The 26,592-nt window shown below is 43.7% G+C and overlaps 1 protein-coding gene and 1 long non-coding RNA gene across 2 annotated transcripts in view; one reads left to right on the top strand and one right to left on the bottom strand.

Moving 5' to 3' along the window:
- The window catches only part of LOC127612661 (uncharacterized), a 166,092-nt gene extending 161,083 nt beyond the window's left edge, over positions 1-5,009 (bottom strand). Inside the window, exons 1-2 of the long non-coding RNA XR_007965901.1 lie at positions 4,962-5,009; positions 2,748-2,891 (exon numbers count right to left, since the gene is read on the bottom strand). This is a non-coding gene — a long non-coding RNA (uncharacterized LOC127612661). The remainder of the gene's footprint in view (positions 1-2,747; positions 2,892-4,961) is intronic.
- The window catches only part of LOC127612536 (FERM and PDZ domain-containing protein 1), a 120,178-nt gene that overhangs the window by 24,168 nt on the left and 69,418 nt on the right, over positions 1-26,592 (top strand). The gene's annotated exons all lie outside the window — the stretch shown is intronic.

Raw genomic sequence — 26,592 nt, 5'->3', positions numbered from 1 at the left:
ATATTTATGTAAACAAGGGCTGTCTAGCTGACCTGCAGTTGGTTGTCATTGGGGGACAAGAGCTTTTACCTCAGCTTCCTTTCTTGTTGTGCATGCTGGCGGTGTGTTTGGAAGGCCCGCTTCTGAACTGCAAAGAAAATGCAACAAAACAGACGAAGATTACGCGAGGGTTGTAGAAACAAACAAAGATATGACAGTTGGAAGGATGGAGAAACAAACAGGAAGACCAACCAGAAGAAAACAAAAAGGGATTTTGTGACGAGATCATCTTACAGGAAGCACGCGCTCTGATAATTTTGCCACTGACATCTTGTGTGCAGGCGTGTGTGTGGGGAGTGCGGGGGGAGACGACAAGAGCTCTGTTGGCCCCATCTGCATGTCTCATCCCTGGTTATGTGACCATGTGCAGCATCTGGCCCCACGCCAGCACCCAACACCCCTTTGTGGTGGCCACAGTGGCCGGTTGGGATCTGACTTTGATCCTTGGCCAACTATTCATCTCTAAAGGAAGAGGAAAAGCAAAAAAAAAAAAAAAGAATCCGGTAAACAGAAAAAAAAGGGAGGGGGAGAGGGAATAAAAGTCAACCTCTACTACCAATTATTGGAGGAACATCAAGGTCTTTCCTGCCTGTGTAAAAAGCAAGAGCAGAGAAGCGGGGAGCTGTTTGATGGTTTGATTCAGGTTAGTGGTGAGGTTGGTCAAGATTGAAGGTGACTTACAAGATGTGATCATTGCTGTGAACAGGTTTTGCATGTCTGCTATGACACATTAAAAAAAAAAAAAAGTTCAACATTCCCTTATTTAGGGCAGCATTGTACAGTGGTTAGCACATGTGCCTCGCATTTCTGAGGTTGGGGGCTTGAATCCGGACTGCAGCCTTGCTGTAAGCAGTTTGCAAGTTTGCAACCGGAGCACCCGGAGAAAACCCACGCAGGCCCGGGTAGAACATGCAAACTCCACACAGGGAGGCCGGAGCTGGAAACGAACCCGGTACCTCTGCACTGTGAAGCCGATGTGCTAACCACTGGACTACCGGGCTGCAATATGATTTATTAGTATTGCTAAATGGCAGAGAAACCCAGCTGACAGAAATGAATAGCAATAGTAGCAAAGAAATGAACAGGAGGAAGGTTTGGAAGAAGATAGTGGAGGTGGAAGTCGAACCTGGCAGCAAAATAAACAAATCATTAAATTATCTTTTGAGGCAAAACAAACGGAGCACAATCTGGAGCTGCTCACCACACTAGTTTGTCATCTGCATTTATTTAAAAAACTAAAAAACTAACAAAACAACACAGCCAGTAACCCTGTTGTGACCTTCTTCTCTGAATTTAGTTCAGCCCAGATGTACAGTAGAAATGCTTTGACACTACTTCACGAGACCTCGTGAATTAGACTGCCAACGCCCGATTTTCCTAGAAAAATGATTGCAGCACGTTGGCCGAAAAACTAAAATTGCAGCTTGTGTCAAGGTGAAGCCTCCATGTGCATGTGCACGTACGCTTTGTTAGTCTCAAGGCTGCAAGCTAGAAACAATCATCTGATTGCATATGTGTTGTGCAATCATTTTGAGAGACAAAAGCAAGACTCGAGTAAAAACCGGTGTTGCAAATATTCTGAAATGGGAGTCAAATACAGTGGAAGCTCTACAGATGAATGTACCTGAGGTTGTACAGGTTTATATATTTATGTATATACTGGACTGTATATAGAAGAAGAGATGACGCGAACAGTCAGAGTGTGAGAGTGAGTGGGTGCGGGAGAGAGAGAGAGAGAGAGAGAGAGAGAGAGAGAGAGAGAGAGAGAGAGAGAGAGAGAGAGAGAGAGAGAGAGAGAGAGAGAGAGAGAGAGAGAGAGAGAGAGAGAGAGAGAGAGAGCATGAGCGAAGACCAAGAGGAGACATAGCGAACAGAAAGATAGATTGAAAGAGTGAGAGAGTTAGTGAGCAAGGGAAAACAGAGAAAAGCCAGACAGAGAGAGTAGATGGATCCTCTCAGAATTGTTATAACTGTGTTATAGTTCGGGGCACACAGTCTTACTCAAAATAGACATTTAGAAGCAACCACTTTTACTTTTACATTTTCCCTATTTTGTGTCATGTAAAAGAGCAAATCAGGAACTGAATCATGATCACTTCACACAAACCAATAATTGTCACTTTTAAGGGTTTAAAACAAGAACACTGATTCGGTCAAGACAGCCTTCCATATCGCTATGATGCGCACACATTGAGAGATTACAATTTCATTCATTCATTCATCTTCCGAACCGCTTGATCCTCACTAGGGTCGCGGGGGATGCTGGAGCCTATCCCAGCCGTCTCCGGGCAGTAGGCGGGGGACACCCTGAATTGGTTGCCTGCCAATCACAGGGCACACAGAGACGAACAACCATTCGCACTCACACTCACACCTAGGGACAATTTAGAGCAGTGGTCACCAACATGGTGCCCGCGGGCACCAGGTAGCCCGTGAAGACCACTTGAGTAGCCCGCCAGTGCCTGGACATTGTGATTTGCTAGTAGAAATTATGATTTAAAAATGCAAACATTGGCAGTACTGTGAGACATTTCGAAACACGATCAAAGTCTGACAATTTAAATCATCAAGTATTAAAAATAACACATCCTCATATTATTGAAGGTATTTTGGACAAATATGTTATTTCAGACGTGTATCAATTTGGTAGCCCTTCACACAATCGGTACACATGAAGTTGCGCTCACCCTCAAAAATGTTGGTGACACCTGATTTAGAGTGTTCAATCAGCCTGCCACGCATGTTTTTGGAATGTGGGAGGAAACCGGAGCACCCGGAGAAAACCCACGCAGGCCCGGGGAGAACATGCAAACTCCACACAGGGAGGCCGGAGCTGGAATCGAACCCGGTACCTCTGCACTGTGAAGCCGACGTGCTAACCACTGGACTACCGGGCTGCCCGAGATTACAATTTGACATCCTGTAAATATTCATAATCATTTGCACCTACAGTAATCCTAAACAGTTATGATTAAGAGCAGATCATTTACCGTATTTTCCGCACTAAAAGCCTTCCATTTTCTTAAAAGCTCCACAGTGCGCCTTAAAATCAGATGCGCCTTGTGTATGGTCATTACGGAAATATGTCAACCTCAAAAGGGCTCCTTTGCTAGAGACATACAACGCAGAGTTCAAAATTAAGGCGATCGGTTTCTCAGTGAAACACGGAAATAGAGCAGCGGCAAGAGAGTTCAACGTTAATGAGTCAGTGTTATAACTAGCTGTTGGTTAAGTGAACTGTGTCGCTGCTTTATTAAATACGTTTTACTGACATCTGATCATCGCTATATAAATCACCGTGTAGTGGAGTGCAATGTTCTGTTGGCATTTCCTTAAGCGTAGCTCCATCTAGTGGATGCATTGTAGATTGCGTCTTATAATGAGGCGCGTCCAATATATGAAAAAGATTACAAAATAGGCCATTCCTTGAAGGTGCGCCTCATAAACCAGTGCACCTTTTAGCGTGGAAAATACGGTAATTGATTCGGTGAAAATGATTTTGAAGTAAATATTGGAGATTCTTTACCCCTTGTCAATATTCCATACCTCACTATCATTTGATGTCTTCTGTACACAGAGTTCTGGGCTGTGACAGTGGAGCCATACACACACACACACACACACACACACACACACACACACACACACACACACACACACACACACACACACACACACACACACACACACACACACACACACACACAAAGTGCATTTGCAGCTGTACATACAGTGTTACATATGTCATCTTACTAAAAATTGACGTTTATAGACATGCGCACACACGCACGCACACACACACACAGACACACACACACACATACACACACTACACTCACACACCTCAGATTTCCATCTGTTTGCACTTATATTGATGTTAGTCTTATTCTCTCTCGCTCACTCGTCTCTCTTGGTCCCGAGTTCTCTTCCTCCCTTTGTTGTCCCCGTTGTTGTTTCCATGTCTTTGAAACTTAAAAATATCCCAGCCGATTGTGTTCTGTACATTTTGTTACCATGGTGATTGCCACGTAGAGCAAGCAAAGCGAGAGAAAGCGTATGTTTGCATCTATAATGCGTGTTCATGTGCCAATTGCAGTGCTATCAGCCGTGCACAGCCACTGTATGAGTTTAATGCAAGAAACTGCAAGAAAAAGAAAAACACCCACCATCCCCTCTACTCCCTTCATGCTTGTCTCATCTTTCTCATTTTCCCTTCATTCCTATCGTTCTCCACTAACTCGGTCTCTAAATATCATCCATCACTCTGCTGTTACACCTCAAGGTGACAAGGACGGTGGCAAAAGAACAAGGAAGGAAGAAAAAGAAGACCTCGGGAGAGAAGCAAGTTGGGTCTTAAAATGAATATTATTATTGTCACATTTAGGTGCACTCAGACATCAAGGGCTCTCGTGGCTTTATTCACAAACAATTTTTCCCCATGCACATTTCAAGAAGAATGTGGCATTCACCAATGCGTCTTCTGGAGAAAAAAAAATAACTCCACAGAATACTAGTCTTGGGAAATGACACCTGACATTATTTAATTTGAGGTGATGCTTTAGTTGCATCATATGTTAGGATGTGAATACCATTATACTGTATACTCATTCATTCATTCATCTTCCGAGCCGCTTGATCCTCACTAGGGTTGCGGGGGGTGCTGGAGCCGATCTCAGCTGTCTCCGGGCAGTAGGCGTTGGACACCCTGAATCGGTTACCAGCCAATCACAGGGCACACATAGACGAACAACCATCCACGCTTATATTCACACCTAGGGCCAATTTAGAGTGTTCAATCAGCCTGCCATGCATGTTTTTGGAATGTGGGAGGAAACCGGAGCACCCAGAGAAAACCCACGCAGGCCCGGGGAGAACATGCAAACTCCACACAGGGAGGCCGGAGCTGGACTCGAACCCGGTACCTCTGCACTGTGAAACCGACGTGCTAACCACTGGACTACCGGGCCGCCCCCTTATACAGTATACTCATGACTGATTATTAATTTTTTTATTTGTGGTCATTTAGTTTTTGTTTTTCTCAAACAATTTCTGTAAGGGAATTGAGTGATGAAACACACGATACAAATCATGTAATCATTTTAATTCTTACTCATAGTTAAAAATTGAAAAATTGGATTCTGAAAGCAAAAGGTCATGTTCAAAGTATCGCTTGAGAGTATTGAAGTCCCCATGCGCCAGGAATCACATCTCCAGATGAAGTGGTGGAGCATTTTTTTGTTCTCTCATTTCAATTTGACATCACTCATTGCATGCCTGCATGTTTGCAACGTGGGTCTCTGTGTAGTGGGCAACACCAAATATACAATAAAGTGTCATGATCCTCTGAGTTATATTTTCTTTCTTCTGACAGTTGGCTCTTGCCTCTGTTTTTTCCTTTTTTCGTTCTTCCAGACGCCAAACAATTTATTCCCGCCTCCTCCATCAGCATCGCATGCGGCTCCTACTGATCTTTAGCGATACTTTTCTCCAATGGCCATTGATTTTTAGTGCATTGATTGTATTGTATCGATTTTGATTATGATCCTGAAAAATGGGCAATCCAACCAGGTACATTAAATTATTTTCAAAGTGCTCCAAAACAGATGCATATTATTGAAAATGAATGCCAGTTTCATTTTCCCGAGGAAAGTGAACTTGTCAGTGAAAAATGGGTCCTTGAACCTAACATGCATGTTTTTTCAAAGTGTCCATCCACACAGAGTGAAAATCGCCACGTGTGCTCCCACCCACTAGTTCCATATTTCTTTGATAGCCCATCCATGCATCCATTTTCGATACCGCTTATCCTGTGCAGGCTCACAAGGTGCCGTGTCCTATCCCGGCCGACTTTGGACGAAAGGCGGAATACACGACTCAAATCCCGCCCCCACCCACTGTGAGCATTAAATGTTTTTTGCCCCGTAAAGGGTCTTTAGACCTCATTCGTTAACACACGCATAGAAATTTTTTTCTATGCCGCAGGCATGATGAATTATGCCTGTGGCGCCCTAATCTGCATAAACCTCGCCCCTATTTTCCAGGTAAAAGCCGTTTTGATCCATCTCAGCCAATGCGCGGCGGGGTTAAAGTTGCGAGAGATGGCGCAAAACATTGATCACTTTCTTTATCCTGATTCCCTAGTGTGGGACGAATAAAGGATATCTTATCTTATCTTATCTTATCTTATCTTATCTTAAGACAGAATATGACAATAGGTTCATCCCCAGACCTCATTTAGTGGGGCACGAGCGCCAGTATTAATGAAGTTAAATCCATTGAGTTTAACATTGAGTTAAATTCTTAACCAGACAATTTTAGAGGCAATTGACAAGGTGACAAAACACTGTGGTTTCAGTGGAGGTGTGACACGTACGGGCGTACGCACACACACGCACACATGCACATCCAAGATGTCCCTGTAGCCCTGTCACCGTCCTCAGCGAGCTGATAAACTTCTGTTCTGTCCACAAATCAAATTACCGCACCAGCACTGCCATCACCGTTTCTGATACCTTGGAGTAACCTCTCTTTCTCCTTCAGCAACCAATCCCCTCAAACAAACTTGTCTAATGAAAATACATTCCTGGCTTTGGCTGATTTAGCAGATTTCACCTCAAATTCTCATTTCTCCTTGGCACTATGTGTGTGTGTGTGTGTGTGTGTGTGTGTGTGTGTGTGTGCGCGCGCGCGGACATTGAGTAGAACTTGTGGTAGCCCGAAATGCTGACGTTGGAACACTGAGCATTTCTGTGTTCATTTTAGAATGAGGTTTGCACTGTATCTCCAAACAGCTTAGCGGTAGTTCGAAAGGGTTGGAATTGAGATAGAAGAAGAAAGACAGTTGGATTTTGCGTAGTAGCTAGATGGTGATCAGCGGATATAAAAGCAAAGCATGCTGGGAGAAACTAAAGATTCCAAGTCACTTAATGTACTGTATCTTCTAGGAATATAATGTGTCACTATGAGGGGTGGGAAATATAACTGGTATTGCAGCTATCTGATGAAAACCCAGTTTGTCCATTTATGAGTACTGTATCTAAGTGAATTGTAACTTCCTGTTTTCTCCTCTATGTTGTGTCAACACAGCCTAACCTAGTGACCGTTGGGGTATCTATCAAACACATACTTTTGCTTGCTGCTTATTATTGCTGTTATTGCTGCTAATCGCAAAAAGAACAAACAAGAGCAAACAATTCTTAATCATCAAGGTCAGGGAATAAATGGGGGCAGAGACTGCAACAAAATTTTGCCCTTATTAATCCAGTGGTTAGCACGTCGGCTTCACAGTGCAGAGGTACCGGGTTCGATTCCAGCTGCGGCCTCCCTGTGTGGAGTTTGCATGTTCTCCCCGGGCCCGCGTGGGTTTTCTCCGGGTGCTCCGGTTTCCTCCCACATTCCAAAAACATGCATGGTAGGCTGATTGGACGCTCTAAATTGTCCCTAGGTGTGAATGTGAGCGTGGAGGGTTGTTCGTCTCTGTGTGCCCTGCGATTGGCTGGCAACTGATCCAGGGTGTCCCCCGCCTACTGCCCGAAGACGGCTGGGATAGGCTCCAGCACCCCCGCGACCCTAGTGAGGATCAAGCGGTTCGGAAAATGGATGGATGGATGAATCTTGAACTGTGGGAAAAAATGCATTCCTTCGTACAAAATTAACACAAACACGTGAAAACTCAACCACACATTTTAAGCAAGTTTAGTCAGTTGTCAAGTCACAGAGGATGAAATACAATAGAGAAAAAAAAACATGTAAATTCCTGGCCGCCCGGTGGTCCTGTGGTTACCACGATGACCTCACAAGGCAGAGGTTTAATCCCTGTGTGGAGTTTGCATGTTCTCCCTGGGCTGTGTGGGTTTTCTCCGGGTACTCCGGTTACCTCCCACATTCCAAAAACATGCATTGCAAGCTAACTGACACTCTAAATTGTCCCTAGGTGTGAGTGTGAGCGTGGATGGGTGTTTGTCTGTATGTGCCCTGTAATTAATTGTCTGGCAACCGGTTCAGGGTGTCCCCCGCCTTCTGCCCAAAGACAGCTGGGATAGGCTCCAGCATCCCCCGCGACCCTTGTGAGGATAAGCGGATCGGAAAATGGATGAATGGATGGATGGATGGATGTAAATTCCTGCCCCAAATTCCAATAATGGTGACCAAAATTGGATTCTTCTTTTGTGCTATCCCTCTACAAAGACTAGAAATAGGTTTATGCCTGTATCGACCAACCAACCTATCTACCTACCGAGTTCAACTAACTGCGTAACTCATTCACTCCCAAAGTATTTTTAAACGTCTTTTCAGACTTGGTCTAGAATTGGCTGGTACTGAATGAGTGAATGAACTTAGTAACAGTTTAACTAACAGCTCTTCACCTGTTGTTGTGCGAAGGTAATGAGTACAGCTGTCGTGTAAACGCAAAGCTAGCCATGTGTCTCATTAACTTACTGAACAAATCGGAACTTGAGGGACTGTCACCATCATTTGATGTTTGTCATGACTGCAGTCCATAGGCCGGTCCAGCCTCCTCTTTCCCAGCCGTCCTTTGTCATCCTCCAGCGTCCTGAAGTGTCCTCTTCAAATATTTCGTTTCCTCTTGGGAGCTTTGAGCGCTGCCAGCTGAACCACCTTGTCGCCAGATGGCTCCCACGGTCGGCTGCCACCACCTTGCTCTGTACCCTGAAACAATCAGCAAGACCGCATAACTCTTTAAGATCAGTGTTCTGCCCACAGTAAAAGTTTTGGGCCATTTCATTAATAGTAATTCTGTTTAGAATATTCATTTAGTTATCGCGGTGCATTGTGGGTAGCAGACGTCATGTTTCAACAGACGAGTCATTAATGAAAAAAAGCCTGACCGTGGTCGTTGCAACTGGTCCTCCTGAGTTATATTCCTTTCCTTTCACCTTCGAAAGCAATGGCTGTACGTCTGCAGGTGTTTATCATTATTTAGAAATGTGTTTCAGAGATTGTTTTCCCTCAATTGTTGTTATTGGAAATTCGCTAGCTTAGGGTATTGCTAACGACGTAGCGACGATGCTAAATCGGCGCTAACAAGCTAATTAGCATGCGAAGGTGCTGCGAAAATGCATTGTTTATCGTTGTTTGTCACATTTTGAGCTGTATTTATGTCCTTTGTTAAACACCTGACGATTTGTGTTATATTTGTGTACACAATATTAATGCATGTTTTAAATCTGTTCATTTTAGTTTCACTCTACAATTCATTGAGCTGTTGTCACAGTTGTTCACTGTACACCGTCAAGAAGACCGTTATAAAGGAGCAGGACGCTCAGTTTCCTGGCTCGTGAATAAATGAGTTTGGCTTGCTGTTGACCTGCGTTAACATACTCATAGTATTTAACAGCTAGCGATAACAGTACAATCAGCATGGATAATATTTAATGCAAGTGACAGTCATGGGCCGAAACAAGTAAATGCATTTTTGAATTCACAGGATGAGAGGAGTTGTCAGATATCCCATGTGGCGGTATCAAAAAGCCAAGGTTGGAACCCTTGAGGAAGCCTCCATTGAAGCAATTCCCAGGTGTCCAAGGCAAAGCTCCACCCCTCTGCACCCTCCAATGGGATCAGTAAAGGTCACCCGGCAACACAGGTCAAAGCTTTGATCCAATCAGAGCAAAAACCAGTGGTGGGAGCTCTTTTATATGAGTGGTTGCAGGAAATGGTTGGCTGTCATTTTGTATTTCAGAGGAAAACACTGAGCTAAAGGGAAGCAGGTACCAGCCCAATTATTACACAGCAAAGCTTAGATGCTTCTGTCCTAAATGCATGGTGCAAACAAAAAGTGACATAATGACTGTTATTATTAAACTGCATATTTAATAACCTCCATATGAAAGCCCTTGGAAAGTCAATTGGCATTTATGAATTCATGCAGGCAGTGAGTAGGCACAGGGATTGACCCTTAACTTTGAACATTTTCTCCTCCACCCCTCAATCCCTCTTTCTCGCTCCCTTTTTCTGCCTGCACTTGATCCCCAATGAATGCTTTGATTTGTGCCGTCCAGCTGCATAAGTAAACCACATTATATTTTAGGAATATAAATAGCAAAAGAGCTCTTTTGTAAAAACGTCATAGATTTCTGTCTGGCAGGACCACGTAACTGTTTAGAGTATATATTGAATGTAAATACAGTCTGCACATCATCAAAGATACAGAGGAATCCTGAAAATTGATGAAGATTTGACCAAGAGATTAAAGTGCATTTTGCAAGTGCAAGCATTTTCTCAATATAATAACAAGTAATAACAAGTCTTATACTTTTTTGTATCAAAGTCTCCGTGCGTCCTGAAGGAAAGCATCAATTATATTCATTATAAATTGTGTTGACTAAAATTGCTCTGTTTTCATCAACTAAAATTGGACTAAAACTTTAAATTTCTTGTCAAAATTAACTAGGAATGCTGGCTAGCGGCTACGTAAAATCCCTGTCAATTACGTGTCTGACACATACTGCACATCAGAGTTGACTGACATTAGCAACTTCAATTTAGAGTTTCCAATTAACCTATGATACAGCACCGTTACAGCATGCTGACTCAACACAGAAAGGTTCTAATATCACTAAGACCTTGATCCCCTGACACCTTTTTGCTGTGAGGCAACACGTCGAGTCACTCGACCACTGTGCTGCCCCCAAATGAGGTCCCGTCAGGTCGCTCGCATGATCAGAGAAAAAAGTAAGAATTGGGTTGTACACTGAGAAGCCAAGAGGTGTTCACCTGCGCGATTTAATGAGATCCAATACAAAATGGGAAATAAAAAAGGCTGCTTTGTAAAAAGAAACAAATCTGCATACCTTCTGCAAACATGTAATCGCAATGTTTCTTATACCGAGCAGAAATTGTACAAGAGGAAATTGACGCATTATGGCTCAATTATGAAGTACTTGGATAGTGTCAGAAAATATGACACAAAATTCATATGTCAAGTCAAGTCAACAGTATTTATAGAGCACTTTCGAACAGCCATCGCTGCATACAAAGTGCTGTACATGGAGCGATTTAACATACACAATAAACATATAATAAATATATAATAAACATGTAATAATCCTATGTAGGAATAACTCAATTGTCTATCTGTGTGTGTGTGTATAATATGTGTGTGTATGTATATATATATATATATATATATATATATATATATATATATATATATATATAACACGGGCGGCCCGGTAGTCCAGTGGTTAGCACGTCGGCTTCACAGTGCAGAGGTACCGGGTGATACCGGGTATCGGAAGATGAATGAATATATAAAACACTTGGTAAATAGTCAAGGTCAGATCAGCTGCCAGTCATCATCACTTCTTCTCACACGGAGTGATCTGAATTCTTGTCAAGTATTTTCTTGGAGTTGTGGGCATTTTTTTTTTAAATGACAGGACAGCTGGTTTTACATTCAGCGTTTTACATTCCTTGTAGCTGCAGCAAAACTATGAAACAATTGCCCGTCACTTTCACTCCGTGTCCTCCTTGTGTCCTCAGCCACATAGACAATGATAAAGAGTCCCTCAATGATTAAATAAAACCGAGTAAATATAAACACACATCCCCTCATTCAACATCGTCATACAAGTAGGTTGATGAGATAAAAATGAAGATGTGTAAAACTGTAGTTTTTTTCACCGAAGATTAGGTACCAGTGACAAGACAGACACAATACAGTTCAGCGATTAAATGATGTTAGTAAGGAGCTGATTGGACAAAAAAAATTAATAATGAGCATGCAGCATAGCAAAGACACTCTCCAAAGAGTAGCCCGGCGTCCCCCAAGGGACAGCATTGAGTGTCAATTAACTGACAGGCGGCTGTATTAGAATTTCCATCACGAGCCTTGGTGGCATGGTGAGATGCGGCCCGACAATGCTTTGAAAACCGCTGTGGTTTCCCCATCAAAAACGTCCTCCGGGTCCTTTGATCTGCTGGGTGGTATGTGTCCTTGGAGATACATGTCGACTTCCTCAAAGCTCTTTTGTCGCCTCCACCTCATTTTGCTGTTTTTACTTTTACTGTTACAGCATCTGCAGCATTCAGAATTATACGTGCAAATGTGTGTGTGAATGTGCGTGTGTGTGTGTGTCCCCGCCAACAATCAGTTCATGTAACCAGATGATATGATCACTGAATGGCCCGTTTTCACTGCTCGCCGACTCGAGTTGGCTCATTTTTTTTACTACCAAATAGGACTGACTCAATGTACGAAACTGCTCTCGCATGTGTATTGAAAGAATATTGAAGGTTTTACTGGACACAAATATCTAGGCCTTGGGTTGGACCCCCAAAAGATGTCTTCAAAACTTGTGTAAAAACACTCTCGTGTCAACTAAAGTGAAAAAAAAAAAGATTTATAGCAGATCAAACCCACATTTCCCCTACCATGTGGGAAACATCTGGTCAAAGTCGTCTTTCAATCAGTTTTGGACTACAGCGCCAGGATCTACAGTACAGACGTGTCTGTCATGACAATAAAACCACTGGATTCTGTTCTTCACTCTAAATTTTAGATTCCTTGCGAGCAACAGCTACTCCACCCAACATTGCACTTAATATTAGGCTCATCTTCATTTACAAGGTCTTGAAAGGCAGTTATCTCAGCACCGTGCATCAGAACTTTGTTAAACTGGTCTCATAATAATCCGTCACCCTGTTCAAGTGACATTCATTCATTCATTCATCTTCCGTACCGCTTGATCCTCACGAGGGTCGCGGGGGGTGCTGGAGCCTATCCCAGCTGTCTCCGGGCAGTAGGCGGGGGACACCCTGAATCGGTTGCCAGCCAATCGCAGGGCACACAGAGACAAACAACCATTCGCACTCACACTCACACCTAGGGACAATTTAGAGTGTTCAATCAGCCTGCCATGCATATTTTTGGAATGTGGGAGGAAACTGGAGCACCCGGAGAAAACCCACGCAGGCCCGGGGAGAACATGCAAACTCCACACAGGGAGGCCGGAGCTGGAATCGAACCCGGTACCTCCGCACTGTGAAGCCGACGTGCTAACCACCGGACTACCGGGCCGCCTGTGATGTAATAGAGTTCAACTGAATACAAATGGGTAATGGAAAACAAATCCCAGAAGCAAACAGCATTCTGTCTTTTTGTCATAATGTTACCTTTCATGAAATCAATCATCATCGAAATCTTCAAATGCCCGACGACACCCGCAGTATAATGTTGACACGCTTTCAGTCCAACCCCGGCCAAACAGTATTTTCCATAGAGTCCAATTTACTGTTGCCTCCGTGTGTGATACTTGCAGCGAAAGCCATTTTCTAAGCCTGGAATTTGGGGCAAGCTCACGAGAGGTCACGAAATAGAGACATAGTAAACTCGTAGCCCCAAACAAGCATGTCCTGCAGTGACATGTATATTGAATACCAATCACAGGCATGAGCTTTGCCAGCCCCAGTGCAGCACTCCATTTCCAATGCACATGCTGTAGCTCAATCAGAAAGGCCCTCGTGGATAAAAAGAGATCACTTGCCTGGCTCTCTGAATTTTAGCTAATACCACATTTGCAAGTCTTCAAGTGCAAAGGGGGTTTGGTGAAGGGGGTGAGGGGCAAAGAGATGAAGGCGATAGAAAGGCATGAAGAAACAGAAGAATGTCAGAAGGGGCTAGATAAAGATAGAAACCGAAAGTAGGCGGATGAGGAGAGAAACATCGAAATTGAGCTCTGCTTGGGAGTGTGCAAAAAGGGATTATTTATTCCAATAAATAAAACCGTGAATGGCTTTGTAGGGCACAAGTGATGGAAGTGATGCCTGGATAGGGATTATGCTCTTTTCATCATAAAGCCCCATCTGGTATACTAGCAAGACCACGTCTGTCCGGGCCTCTCGCCCTTTAAAGTGCCGGATTGGGTTACACATCAATACAGTGCCTGTGCAGCTGTGTCGGGAAAATAAAGCAGACCAATCCTGCAGTTGCATGAAAAAGCGTGCACTGACGTGAGCACGCAAATGCTGTGGACACAGTAATGCTCATCACTTCCAAAAGTGTGCGAGTGTGCGTGTGCGCGCATGCTAATAGATGAAGGAACCAGTGTCAGATATAGTCAAGGAGAAATATAGAACAGTTTCACAGATACCCTCCACACATATGTGGCCCCTTTCCCCGTGCTCAATGGCCCACAGAAACAATGGGCAATCACAAAGCGTTTTGAAGTATATTTGATTCTAAGTTAAAAGCGCAAGCCATAATTAAAACCAATGGGCAGTCATGTGAATAGCAGAGCGTTACTCATCTTTTAACCAAACCACTGGTCCTGTTTCTGACACATGTTCCTATTCCAATTAGTGTGTGTGTGTGTGTGTGTGTCTGTGAGAGAGAGTTAATATAGTGGAACACTAGAACATTCATGTTGGAAAAAAATATATATACCTCTTCAGCAGTTGATTAATAATAATATCATTATTATAATATAATTTGGGGCGGCCCGGTAGTCCAGTGGTTAGCACGTGGGCTTCACAGTGCAGAGGTACCGGGTTCGATTCCATCTGCGGCCTCCCTGTGTGGAGTTTGCATGTTCTCCCCGGGCCTGCGTGGGTTTTCTCCGGGTGCTCCGGTTTCCTCCCACATTCCAAAAACATGCGTGGCAGGCTGATTGAACACTCTCAATTGTCCCTAGGTGTGAGTGTGAGCGTGGATGGTTGTTCGTCTCTGTGTGCCCTGTGATTGGCTGGCAACCGATTCAGGGTGTCCCCCGCCTACTGCCCGAAGACAGCTGGGATAGGCTCCAGCACCCCCCGCGACCCTAGTGAGGATCAAGCGCTTCGGAAGATGAATGAATAATATAATTTGATCTACCGGTACATCCAACTGTATTTTTTCTTAATTTTGGGCAATCCTAGGCTTATTCCAATGTGCCTTTACTCCAGTGTATAAAACAAGGTCTGTAAATGCATGGCCAACCCAGTCATACAACTCTGGGAGCAACACTCTCATTCAATATCAATGACTGATGAAATGCAGAATTTTTAAATGGATATAATTCAGGGTTAAAAAAGGGGGGAGGGGAAGTTTGTCTCACCACTTAATATTTGTAACATTTCATATATATATATATATATATATATATATATATATATATATATGAAATGTTACAAAGCATTTTATATGTCAAAATAACAGCAGAACCCCCCCCCCCCCCCCCCCCCCCCACGAAATGTTCAATGATATTTATTGTAGATCTCCATAACACAATGTCTGGTTAATGTCTAATCAGCATTCTACTTAGTGGCATTACTGTTTTCACAGTTGTATTCCTGCATCACCAACTCCAAATGATTTGGAGTTGGTGAAAAAAAACCCGGAAATTTTCAAAGTCCGTATGATTTGTGCGATACGGCCATATACGCAAGATTCACCACAAAATCCGTATGAACTATGGCTAAACCGTATGAGTTGACAGCTATGAATCATGGCACACTTTGTTGAAATCCCAATGGCACACCCCTCTAACTTTCTTAGGCAGGTGGGTGGTAAATTTCTGTGTGTAAGAAGTAAGAAAAATAACAATGTCAGATGGAAATGAAGTTGGACTTAAAGTTAATGTCTTTCTCCATTACTTTATAATATATTTAGATTCTTGAAGGCATAAGCGAATTCCTCGACTGCAGATGCATAATTATCTTTCGTTGAGGAAACTGCCTTTCAGCTACAAATGATATTTGATGTCTCTCATTTACTTCAAGGACACAATTCACTTTGGAGCTATGTTAGACCTTTAATTCTCCTGTCTAAATGAGCCGGGGAGGATGCCTCTTCATCTTTGGACCGTGTCATCGTCACTCTGGGCCTCATCATCGGAAGAAAGACACACGCTCATTATCTCGTGATCTGCCCATGGTTGTTCCAAGACGAGCAGCATAAGAACACAGCGGATAATAATTAGAGTTTCTTAAAGAACTCAATCTTACTAGGCATGATAACAGCTTTTGAATCATTTGAAAACGACATTTTATCAAGGAATTTAATTTGATTAGTTTGGCATTCGAATGAGAGTCTGCTGTTTCCATCAAACATCTAAACAGTTTGGGGGGGATGTGTGTTGCTTATCTCTTTGTGCCTCTTTGTTATGAACAAAGACATAACGAAGGAAAGACAAGGCTGAGATGGAGGGGGAAATGTTATGACTCCATCGCAAATGCTGCAGTTAACAAATTGGTGGGTCTCAGCTGCTTCTCAAGTCTTCAGCCTCTGGCTGCGTTTGTCTGCCAGTTTGTCTCCCTCTTTTATGGTGCTGCTTCTGTCAATGCAGGACCTTCACTTGGATCCGGACGGCTCAAATGACAATGCTGCTGGCAAAAGAGAGGTAGTTGATGTGAGAAATGGGAATAAAAGGAGTCCAAACCATTGCTTCCCCCCACCCCCTCCCTCTGTCAGTCAGCCTGGACAGCCCCGAGGAGATCAAACCTGTTTGTAATGCGGCTCTTTTATTTCATGTCTGTGTTTACAACCTGACCGCACTGCAGCCGAGTACTTTCTCACAGTTCTGTCTGGGCTCCACGTCTCTCTTTATTAAATCGGATGGAAGTTGGGGATGAAATTGGATACATTCATTGTCCTTGGCTGACAGTTTCTCAAACAACAGTGCTCGTTTTTATACGCACTTCACTGACGAGTGACAGGCAATTAATTGTGCCAACCCCAAGCCCGTTCATCATGTTATACATTTCCTGCCAGGGTTTGAATGTATACTCATGTTTGGTGGTCATGACAAGTATTAAGATAGCTTCTTCTAAGTGGTTCTTTCCTTTTAGAGGAAAGACTTTGAAAATGGCATATCCTCTCGAGTCGCCTTGAATCTCACTGTAAATGTTTGGGTTCCATTCAAATACACAAAATTCAAGAAACGGCATTTGCTGTCCTGAATGGTGAACAAGCAAATTCACAAAGATATGCCATCGTGCTGCTCAAATGAGCATCGCGACGATGGTCGTGCTCATGCCCCTGCCTGAAGTGCGTCATTTCAAACAATTACTAGGCCATAATAGAATGATCACTTCCCACCTCAAATTCGCACGTATCCGTGAATAACTGTGCACTTATACTTGAGACAGTTTTCGTACCATCCGTCAACATGGTTACTCACAAACTCATCCTTACTTCATAATACAAGAATGCACATTTCCCGACTCCAGGGATTATTTTGAGTTGACCTGGTTATCTATTGTCTGTTGGATAGCTTTTGTGCAAAATGACGGTTATCACAATAACTGGAGGTTGTGCCATCCATCCATCCATCCATCATCTACCGTTTATCCGGGGCCGGCTCGCGGGGGCAACAGCTTTAGCAGGGAAGCCCAGACTTCCCTCTCCCTAGCTACTTCTTCCAGCTCTCCCCGGGGGATCCCGAGTCGTTCCCAGGCAAGCTGGGTGACATAGTCTCTCCAGCGTGTCCTGGGTCTTCCTCGGGGTCTCCTTCTGGTGGGACATGCCCGGAACACCTCTCCAGGGAGGCGCTCAGGAGGCATCCGAATCAGATGCCCAAGCCACCTCATCTGGCTCCTCTCGATCTGGAGGAGAAGCGGCTCGACTCTGAGCCCCTCCCGGATGACTGAGCTTCTCACCTTATCTCTAAGGGAGAGCCCGGACACCCTGCGGAGAAAACTCATTTCGGCCGCTTGTATCCGGGATCTCGTTCTTTCGGTCACGACCCATAGCTCGTGACCACAGGTGAGGGTTGGGACGTAGATCGACCGGTAAATTGAGAGCTTCGCCCTTTGGCTCAGCTCCTTCTTCACCACGACAGACCGATACAACGTCCGCATCACAGCAGACGCTGCACCGATCCGCCTCTCGATCTCCCGCTCCCTCCTACCCCCACTCGTGAACAAGACCCCAAGATACTTGAACTCCTCCACTTGGGGTAATATCCCCTCCCCGACCCGGAGGGGGCACTCCACCCTTTTCCGACTGAGGACCATGGTTTCAGATTTGGAGGTGCTGATTTTCATCCCAACCGCTTCACACTCGGCTGCGAAACGCTCCAGTGAGAGTTGGAGAGCCCCGTTTGAAGGAGCCAACAGCACCACATCATCTGCAAAAAGCAGGGATGCAATACTGAGGCCCCCAAAACGGACCCCCTCAACGCTTCGGCTGCGTCTAGAAATTCTGTCCATAAAGGTTATGAACAGAATATTTATAACAGAAATTTATAAATAAATGGAGGTTGTGCCATTTATGTATAATTATACAACAGGTCCAGGTTGTGCCCCTCATTCAGGTTCTTGTGCATGAACAATCATGGCACGCTTATTCCCACTTCTACCGGCCGTGCTGGGACTACGGGGGGGTCGACCAAGGCACGGAACACTTATATGAGTAAAGCATCCTGGGCTGTAGGTGTTTAACCATATCCAGACACAAAATGAAATCTCTACAAGAATATATTTTCAGGGCAAGACGAAGAAAACTTTACAATAGACTCGAGATCAAAACATGAGCAATCAAAGTAGGAAACTGAGTAGAAGCACATTGCGGTGTGGTACAACCATTTGCTTGGACTAATATTTTTATTATTTAAAATAATATTCATTCATTCATCTTCCTAACCGCTTGATCCTCACTAGGGTCGCGGGGGGTGCTGGAGCCCATCCCAGCTGTCTCCGGGCTTATTATTAAAATAAAAATAATACTTTTTTGCTCTCAGTACTGTCACAATCAAAGTGTTTTACTGAATGAATTAGTGTAGATTTAAATTCCTACTTTCTAATAATCAAGTGATCCTCACACGTCATATACTTTAGTAGCACAACAATCAGGCAGTGCTGATGAGGGTTTTGGAGGAACTCGGTCCAAATTTAGTTTACCGATACAGAGCAATGAAATTGTATAATTATATGCAAAACAGAACATAATATATAGTTGAGTATAAGATGGTGAGTTAGCCTAAGATCGCGAAGTGAAAGAAAGACATAGTGGTGAGCTGCCATGTTGACACAGTCATACTGCAATTCCTCTTACATTTCATGAATGTGGCATGAAAAACCATTTTGAATTTTTCTTGTTATTTAGAGGAATCTGACTAATGAAAAACGTTCGTACTGAAAATCAGTATTCTGTGAGACAAAAATGACATATATATATATATATATACTATACGTCCAAAGCAGCCACCACACAAGCAAATTATTTTCAGGAAGAAATACATACATTTGATTTTCAAAGTCTGAACCATTGAACACACTCTCTGTTATGTTCAAGTTTGTGAAATGGTATCCCACAGAGAACCAGTGAGAGAGAATGGAGTTCAGCAAGGGGGGGAAGACAGAAAAGTGTACAAACGAAAAGCTAAAAATTACCTGAAAATAATATCAATTTTCCGTTTTAAAAAAAAGGAAAATCATAATTGGCATGTTGTGTTTATTAGTAAAAATGTGAAATTTGATAGAACGCAATAACAGGCTTAAAAGGATGATGACCGTAACGGCTACCTGCGGTGCACTAAGAAAAAAAAAATAATAAAGAATGCGCCCCCACTCTGCCCTCCATCTTTCACAGAGCTAAGGCTTCTCCTTTGGTCAGCTTGGAGAAAATGAAAAGAAAATCCTCCCTGCAGTTTGTGATAAAAGGCCTGACTCAAAATAACACCGGGAGAGTTTTTAGCTCACTTTGCACTTTAGCAACAGTAGCCTTTCTTGCTCCTGGTTCACATCCCGCAGTGGAATGAATAGCAAATGACATTACATTCGATCATATGACTTGGATTTGACATAATATGCATGACACTTCCACCCCTTCATAAGATTTCACTTTTCATCGGGTTTATCATTGCCGGTGAAGATTTGCAAAAACCACCTGCAGGAGTGTTTAACCATTTTAGTGGAGTTCTCCAAAGAAGCTGGATCGCTTCAACTCGGTATGCAAACCGCTAAGTCGTATTAACACACGTTTGATTTAGTTTACCACACTAATCATAACGAATGTTGAATGAACATTTTGTACGAATAACACGAAAGAAAGACGGCTTTAAGGTCATAATAAGGGGGACCCCCTACCTGGCAGCCCCTGGATCCACGACCCCCGCTGATTGCGTTTTGTCGAACCATGGCATTCCATTGACAACATCCCATAGACTGTTAATTTTCCGTTGGTGGTCTCGGATTTCGCCAGCCCTTTCTTGGAATTGTGCAACCGGAATAGGTGCGTCCTGCGCTGTTCACGCTGCGGTGGTAGTTTCACGATCTGATTGGACAACGTTAAGCGAGACTTCATCAGCAGAACATCCCTGTCGTCATGACAACTTGCCAATATCCCAACAGGGGTGTGTTCGTGGGAGGCTGGACTGGCGAGCCATGCTTGCTCTCTTGCCTCCAACTGGATTACGAATTGTTTTGTATCACTGTTCACTCGCCGCTAGCTTCACCCCCCCCCCCCCTCTCGTTCGTAGAAGGCTACGCTAATCTTTTCAGTGTGCCTTTCCGGGGAATATATGAAGTACGATCCAAGTCCACGACCAGCTGGCCCATCACAGTTTAATGGCTCAGTGCCTTGCACGACGGGATGCCAAATCAGCTTAAAACTATTCAGGATGGTGACAGAAGATCAAAATGGAATGGTAAAAATAAATAAATACATAAATGCTTTGTCCGATACACGAGAACCGTTAGGGCATTTCCATTTCACTTCCTTTCCACAAAAGGCCTTTGTCATAACTCCCCATCATCTCACAACCACATCCTCCACGGGAATATCTCAAAACAACTTGGGTACAATGCGACTCGCTCAACTGATCCGTTGTCTACGTTGACCTACAGTTTACATCAAATATCGATAAAGTAATCTGACAGACTGGAACGGAGGAAAAGTGCAAGGCTGGCAAAAGGCATTATCATGCTGTCAACCATGCTAACTGTGGTAGGAACAATGAATGTTTGTTGGCTGAGACACCTGCTGTGCTGCTAGTCTGCTAGCACATGATTAGCAAAGCGCAGACGGACAGTTCCCAGACTCTTTCCCAATTACCTCCTGCCGAGCAGTAGACGGTGACCTTGGCCGCTCCTGGAGCTCTTCTCACAAGCTAGAATAGAATGGTCGCCTGAGACATAAGGCCCTAGCCTCTGCACTCCTTTGATTGCTAATCCCCTCAACATTGTGCACCACTCGGCTCCCTACCTGGCCTTCAAGCCGGAGGCGACTTGGCGGTGGCCATTGAAAGCAGGTGATGAATGGAGTGTAGCTGCTGGAAGCCAGACTCATTGGGTAGCCGATGAGTTCAATCGGGTCTCAAAGCTGTTTACAACAGTCCGGTGGGGTTAGCATCACGTTTGGTGTGTTTTAGAAGAAGTACGTCATGCCAATTCAGGTTATTTGCAGTTATAATTTGCCAGCATACATGTAAAAGCACCACACACTAAATGTCAACAAAATATGGTTTGTTGAGTCCCAAAATACATATGATTTCCTCTGAAAATGTATACTTTAATCGAGAATGACAAGGCGAAATGTGTATTGCATCAAAGCTACCAAGGCAAACAGAAGGCGCGGGACAACAATGGTGATGAGAGGTGATTCTGTCCATGCAGATATTTGCCTGGTGACATGGAACTTTGAAACTCTTCCATATACATTTATGATATGGTTGCAACACAAAAAGAAGAAGGGGAAAAAACTGTATGGTGGAAGAAAAAAAAAAGGAATACAAACCTTTGGGCATGTCAGCAGCATGTTCAGAAGAGGCAGCTGGATGCCAACCTCTAAAGCAGACCGGAGCTGAATTCAATGCCTCTTGTCAGCGGAGCTTGATGTGATTATTGCCCCCTGCTAGGGTAGGGATAGTGAAGTTGTCTGGCGCTGCCAAGGACGCTCCAACAGCACTGCGGGACGCCCCTTTCACTGTCCCAACTCTCGGAATATCGCTCTGGAAGCAACAGGGGGGGGGGGGGGGGGGTGGGACGCATCCACCATCTTTACCAAAGGAAGTCTGGATGTGTGCATGAGCACGTGTGTTGAGTTTTGCAGTCCTTCAGCGTCCATTCTGCTGATGCTACAGAAACAAATGGGAGGGTCGATTGTCAAGTCAAAAGCAGGTTAAGCTTCGGCCAACCACACGGGCCGAAAATGATGCCGATGACCAGGCCTATTCTTTTTTCCTCCATTGCTGTACTGTATGTCCCACAAGTGCAAATGTTTGTCTTTGCCTGTAAGTGAGTAGAAAGGATTGTTTGATCTACTTAAGAAATGACCCCTCCCCCATCGAGTGAGGAGTTCTTTGCTCAAGGCTCATATCGACAGACTCTCTGCTGACTATTGATTGGACAATATAAGAATAACAATGCCCTTTTCACTGGGATGGTGATGTTTTGATTCTTCTTTTTTCTTATCTGCTTAAGTGAACAATTTTTCAATGAGAAAACAAAAAACACAACAGGGAACTCTGAAAATGATTGCATTGGAATGGATAATTTAGTTTCATGCAATAATTTTCTACATTAAAAAATATTTTTAATGAGATTTTTACTTTGAACACCCAAGAACAAGATCAGGAGAGCAGAGAAGAGAAGAGTGCCTTTTGGGATATGAGGGTAGATTTCCCCAAATCGTACCAGGCAACTTCTCAAATGACCCCTATTCGGCGCACCCCCCCCCCCCCCCTCCTGACCCCCATCCCCACCCAGAAGGCAAACGGCGTAAAATAAGACTTCAAAGCATCTCCAAAATAGTCCTGACACAAACTCATTTCCTCATGTTACATGTAGGATTCTGCCAAGCTTACCGGACTTCTCCAGCAGTGACGGCTTTCAATCTGCTTCTCTGTGCTACCTTTTTTTGCTGCTTATAGCGGTGAGCTGATGCCATCTTGATCGAGCCCTAATTTACATTTTGACAAAGACATGCAAGAAGCCATAAGAGGGGAGTATTTACTCGGGCCTTTCTGTGGGACATACCGTGCTTAATTGAGACGAGACTATCAGATCTGACTTAAGAGGATGCTATTAGGAGCAAGGAACCACAAACGACTGCAAATTAACCCTCGTAGTGCACCGCTTGCGATAAATGTAAAATGATGTCTTCGAATCAAAGGCAAAGGCATTCAGAAAAACACGAGAGAGCTGAAACCTATGGAGGGGTTCTAAAATGGCCTAAATTTCATGACGTCACCGGTTGATAATTCTCAGGCATTGCAGCAATAATAAAAAAACGTTTTGATACCTTAATACCGATTCTATCACTGCTCCAATCAGTACAAAGAAAGTAACACACAGTGTTACACATTCGAGACCAATTGATCATGTGAGGCATATTGTCCGCCAAAGTTTAGTTGGTTACCAAATTGTTGGACGATTGGGGAAAACAAACTTTCTGTATTTATTTGACAAAAGAAATGCTGATTTCAAATGAACTGAGCATGTGGAATCATCTTCCAAATGTAGCTTGATTAACTTTATGACAAAAGCATTTCAGCCAGATGTTCAGGTTTGATCTTGTCGTATCCATCAAACATTTATTTGGAATGCTCAAAACCAATACATAGTAATAAAACATGCAGGATGAATCCCCGCAAACATACGAGCCAAAACCTGCACCAAATTACGTGGCCCCAAACTAAAACTGGATGAAATCCAAACAACATTTAATTGGACTCACTTCTCATTGGGAAGTTTATGAACATTATGGCCTCAGATCACAGGTTTCAGTTTGATGCAGTCAACACTCTCTGAACTCATTCCCATTTAAAAAGTACCCATTTTCCATAAAGAATTTGTGTGTATGTGTGTGTGTGTTTGTGTGTGTGCGCGCGCGCTTGTGTGTGTGTGTGCGTATTTAACACGGTTCTCTTGGCATATTGTGAAGAACTCATCTGAGGAATAGGGTTAACATATTGCTAAGGATAAGAAATGCAGTATTTTGCCAACCGCTATCTAGTTATTTCTTTGCGGCCGTGACAGCAAAAGGATAGTTAATGCAGTTTATTCGGTCAGGGCGGGGGTGCTACACCACGTACATGTACACCCACACAGGCACTGAGGTTGTGCTTCATAGAATTTTAATAAGGAATACCGGGCCGCCCTCTATATATACAGTACATGTGTGTGTGTGTGTGTGTGTGTGTGTATAAAACAGTGAGAGTGCATAATTTACATCTGCATAATCTATTTCATTTTTCATTCACACAGGGAAATGAGGTAAGATTTATTATGAAGATTAGGAGGTACTAATATCATGTAAGTCCAGGGCGTAATATGTCTTGTATAATGAAAATAAAGATGAGCTAACTACATTTGACTAGATTGCAATTGATACGAGCATTCAATCGAGCCAGAAAATCCCTTCGCATTACCACTACCGCTCTCACCATCACCTCTGAATATGGAAATATATATTGCTTCACATACAAGCCTGTGGAAAAGAAAATAAAATACTGAGTATATGAAATCCAGTGAATTAATAAGCACCAGTTCAACAAATAATTAATGACAGGTTATTGCTGAGATAATAATTGAAGGAATTGTGGCCACGCAAAACCAAGCATTCCATCTGTTGTGTCAATATGTGCAGATTCTAAGAAATCTATTGACTTTTCATTGCTTGAGGATACGGTACATTGATTTTTTTTGCCTTTCTTATTGTTCTTTAGACGCACAATGCACAAAGCAGTTTCAGACTGACAGAGCACAAAAAATAATATAGCTTCAAATCATATGCTTAGATGTTCTCTTTGCACATCTATGTCAGACCAGAAATATTGTGCTGTACCAGTGTAACCTGTGTGAAGATGAAATTCTCTTTCAGTGTGGACCTCTGCAATGTGAAGCGACATGCCAACCAGTGGACCACCGTGCCCCCCATGTGATCGGGTCCAATTTCCGATCACATGATCAGCTTGCACACAGTACCATGGACAACATGGAATAGGGTTTGTGATTGGTTGGCCTTATGCTCCATTGACATACCCCTGCCTCCTGCCCAAAGACAGCCGGGATAGGCTCCAGCACGCCCGTGACCCTTGTGAGGATAAGTGGATTGGAAAATGGATGGATGGATGGATGGGTTACAGCACCGTCAGTTTTGCATGCTTTGGACCCACTTTGTGGCATGAATGATTATTGCACATTTGATTCCGTCAATTAGACAATGCTACGTCACTGTTTCTTTATATTGTTAATTTCTGAATGTTGAAAAACTCAGTCGTAGCATTTATTGACATCAAAATACCTGCTATGACAATAATATCAAATGAAAATGAAAGCATTAAAAAATGGCAGCGGGGGCGTACAAACAGCAACTTGATGGCATAAGCAAAAAAAACAAAGTGATAAACACAAACCAAGAGAAGCAGTAACAGGAACAGCAACAGCAATAAACAATGAACCGACACTGAGTGGTCGGTCGGGCATGAAGTCTTTTAATTAAAGTGACCATTCACGACACAATGACCAACAGGTGTGCAGCTGCAGGCGGTACCCTACAGTGCCTCCTTTTGGTCACAAACAGATCCATGACACCATCCACCCATCCATCCATTTTCCAATTTGCGTATCCTAACAAGGGTTGCGGGTGTGCTGTCGCCGATCCCAGCTGTCTTCAGCCAGAAGGCAGGGGACACCCTGAACTGGTTGCCGGCCAATCACTGGGGACATATAGACAAACAACCATCCGTGCTCACACTCACATCTTGAGACAATTTAGAGTGTTCCATTATTAATCTGCCATGCATATTTGTGGAATGTTACCCACGCAGGCACTGGGAGAACATGCAAACTCCACATAGGAAGGCAGGAGCTAGAATCTAACCCTGCACCTCTGCACTGCGAGGCCTACGCGCTAAACTGTTGGCAACCGGGCCGCCCTCTCCTTAAACCAAGCAGAAGAAAAACAGCAAAGAAAAAGCATGGTTGTCCCATAATGTTGATCAGCAATTGACATGTCAGGATATTGCTTTTGTATGCGGGTGAAAGGTTTGGCTTTTAAATATGAGAGTCTATTCAATAACTGATTTTTTTTTAATAGTCCAGTGGTTAGCACATCGGCCTCACAGTGCAGAGGTACCGGGTTCGATTCCAGCTCCGGCCTCCCTGTGTGGAGTTTGCATGTTCTCCCCGGGCCTGCGTGGGTTTTCTCCGGGTGCTCCGGTTTCCTCCCACATTCCAAAAACATGCATGGCAGGCTGATTGAACACTCTAAAAATTGTCCCTAGGTGTGAGTGTGAGCGTGGATGATTGTTCGTCTCTGTGTGCCCTGCGATTGGCTGGCAACCGATTCAGGGTGTCCCCCGCCTACTGCCCGGAGACAGCTGGGATAGGCTCCAGCACCCCCCGCGACCCTTGTGAGGATCAAGCGGTTCGGAAGATGAATGAATGAATGAATGAATGGTCACTATTGTAGTGACTGCCCACGAGTGGTCATGTTAAATGCTAAAATATGTGGCAGATCACACTTGGCATACTGCACAATCTAATTTATTGTATTTTTCTTATTGTCATTCTAAGATGAAAATCCCATAAGGAAAGATGTGGAGTGAGAACTGGCATTCTTGTGAATATCTCAAACTAAGCCAAGTGCTGAGGGAGAACTGGTTTAAA

Source organism: Hippocampus zosterae, chromosome 13 (assembly GCF_025434085.1).
Source record: "Hippocampus zosterae strain Florida chromosome 13, ASM2543408v3, whole genome shotgun sequence".
In the NCBI taxonomy this organism is placed as follows: domain Eukaryota; kingdom Metazoa; phylum Chordata; class Actinopteri; order Syngnathiformes; family Syngnathidae; genus Hippocampus; species Hippocampus zosterae.
This window is presented reverse-complemented; position numbering and strand designations above follow the sequence as displayed.